Below are 3,223 nucleotides of genomic sequence, written 5' to 3'. Positions count from 1 at the left end.
CGGCTGAATTGCAAGAAAACAGCAGAATTCTGCACGAAATCATCAAAATTCTTGCAGAAAACCGCATATTTCGATGCAAAACAACGATTTCTCGCCGATTTTCGTTGTTTTCTATCTTGAATTCGCCAAGACGAGCACGAAATCTACAAAATCATAACTTTTTACCTAGATTCAACGGCTGAATTGCAAGAAAACAGCAGAATTCTGCACGAAATCATCAAAATTCTTACAGAAAACCGCATATTTCGATGCAAAACGACGATTTCTCGCCGATCTTCGTTGTTTTCTGGCAAGAATTTGCAAAGAAGAGCACGAAATCTACAAAATCATGACTTTTTACCAAGATTCAACGGCTGAATTGCAAGAAAACAGCAGAATTCTGCACGAAATCATCAAAATTCTTAGAGAAAACCGCATATTTCGATGCAAAACGACGATTTCTCGCTGATTTTCGTTGTTTTCTATCTTGAATTCGCAAAGAAGAGCACGAAATCTACAAAATCATGACTTTTTACCAAGATTCAACGGCTGAATTGCAAGAAAACAGCAGAATTTTGCACGAAATCGTCAAAATTCTTAGAGAAAACCGCATATTTCGATGCAAAACGACGATTTCTCGCCGATTTTCATTGTTTTCTGGCTTGAATTCGCAAAGAAGAGCACGAAATCTACAAAATCATCACTTTTTACCAAGATTCTACGGCTGAATTGCAAGAAAACAGCAGAATTATGCACGAAATCATCAAAATTCTTAGAGAAAACTGCATATTTCGATGCAAAACAACGATTTCTCGCCGATTTTCGATGTTTTCTATCTTGAATTCGCCAAGAAGAGCACGAAATCTACAAAATCATGACTTTTTACCTAGATTCAACGGCTGAATTGCAAGAAAACAGCAGAATTCTGAAATCATCAAAATTCTTACAGAAAACCGCATATTTCGATGCAAAACGACGATTTCTCGCCGATTTTCGTTGTTTTTTGGCATGAATTCGCAAAGAAGAGCACGAGATCTACAAAATCATGACTTTTTACCAAGATTCAACGGCTGAATTGCAAGAAAACAGCAGAATTCTGCACGAAATCATCAAAATTCTTACAGAAAACCGCATATTTCGATGCACAACGACGATTTCTCGCCGATCTTCGTTGTTTTCTGGCAAGAATTTGCAAAGAAGAGCACGAAATCTACAAAATCATGACTTTTTACCAAGATTCAACGGCTGAATTGCAAGAAAGCAGCAGAATTCTGCACGAAATCATCAAAATTCTTAGAGAAAACCGCATATTTCGATGCAAAACGACGATTTCTCGCTGATTTTCGTTGTTTTCTATCTTGAATTCGCAAAGAAGAGCACGAAATCTACAAAATCATTACTTTTTACCAAGATTCAACGGCTGAATTGCAAGAAAACAGCAGAATTCTGCACGAAATCGTCAAAATTCTTAGAGAAAACCGCATATTTCGATGCAAAACGACGATTTCTCGCCGATTTTCGTTGTTTTCTGGCTTGGATTCGCAAAGAAGAGCACGAAATCTACAAAATCATCACTTTTTACCAAGATTCTACGGCTGAATTGCAAGAAAACAGCAGAATTCTGCACGAAATCATCAAAATTCTTACAGAAAACCGCATATTTCGATGCAAAACGACGATTTCTCGCCGATTTTCGATGTTTTTTGGCTTGAAATTGCAAAGAAGAGCACGAGATCTACAAAATCATGACTTTTTACCAAGATTCAACGGCTGAATTGCAAGAAAACAGCAGAATTCTGCACGAAATCATCAAAATTCATACAGAAAACCGCATATTTCGATGCAAAACGACGATTTCTCGCCGATTTTCGTTGTTTTTTGGCTTGAATTCGCAAAGAAGAGCACGAGATCTACAAAATCATCACTTTTTACCAAGATTCTACGGCTGAATTGCAAGAAAACAGCAGAATTCTGCACGAAATCATCAAAATTCTTAGAGAAAACTGCATATTTCGATGCAAAACAACGATTTCTCGTCGATTTTCGTTGTTTTCTATCTTGAATTCGCCAAGAAGAGCACGAAATTTACAAAATCATGACTTTTTACCTAGATTCAACGGCTGAATTGCAAGAAAACAGCAGAATTCTGCACGAAATCATCAAAATTCTTAGAGAAAACTGCATATTTCGATGCAAAACAACGATTTCTCGTCGATTTTCGTTGTTTTCTATCTTGAATTCGCCAAGAAGAGCACGAAATTTACAAAATCATGACTTTTTACCTAGATTCAACGGCTGAATTGCAAGAAAACAGCAGAATTCTGCACGAAATCATCAAAATTCTTAGAGAAAACCGCATATTTCGATGCAAAACGACGATTTCTCGCTGATTTTCGTTGTTTTCTATCTTGAATTCGCAAAGAAGAGCACGAAATCTACAAAATCATGACTTTTTACCAAGATTCAACGGCTGAATTGCAAGAAAACAGCAGAATTCTGCACGAAATCGTCAAAATTCTTAGAGAAAACCGCATATTTCGATGCAAAACGACAATTTCTCGCCGATTTTCGTTGTTTTCTGGCTTGAATTCGCAAAGAAGAGCACGAAATCTACAAAATCATCACTTTTTACCAAGATTCTACGGCAGAATTGCAAGAAAACAGCAGAATTCTGCACGAAATCATCAAAATTCTTAGAGAAAACTGCATATTTCGATGCAAAACAACGATTTCTCGTCGGTTTTCGTTGTTTTCTATCTTGAATTCGCCAAGAAGAGCACGAAATCTACAAAATCATGACTTTTTACGTAGATTCAACGGCTGAATTGCAAGAAAACAGCAGAATTCTGCACGAAATCATCAAAATTTTTACAGAAAACCGCATATTTCGATGCAAAACGACGATTTCTCGCAGATTTTCGTTGTTTTCTGGCATGAATTCGCAAAGAAGAGCACGAAATCTACAAAATCATGACTTTTTACCAAGATTCAACGGCTGAATTGCAAGAAAACAGCAGAATTCTGCACGAAATCATCAAAATTCTTAGAGAAAACCGCATATTTCGATGCAAAACGACGATTTCTCGCCGATTTTCGTTGTTTTCTGGCTTGAATTTGCAAAGAAGAGCACAAAATCTACAAAATCATGACTTTTTACCAAGATTCAACGGCTGAATTACAAGAAAACAGCAGAATTCTGCACGAAATCATCAAAATTCTTACAGAAAACCGCATATTTCGATGC

The sequence above is a fragment of the Gnatocerus cornutus genome, unplaced genomic scaffold (genome assembly GCF_029298725.1).
Source record: "Gnatocerus cornutus isolate USDA-ARS CGAHR unplaced genomic scaffold, icGnaCorn1.1 ctg00000038.1, whole genome shotgun sequence".
Lineage (NCBI taxonomy): Eukaryota > Metazoa > Arthropoda > Insecta > Coleoptera > Tenebrionidae > Gnatocerus > Gnatocerus cornutus.
This window is presented reverse-complemented; position numbering follows the sequence as displayed.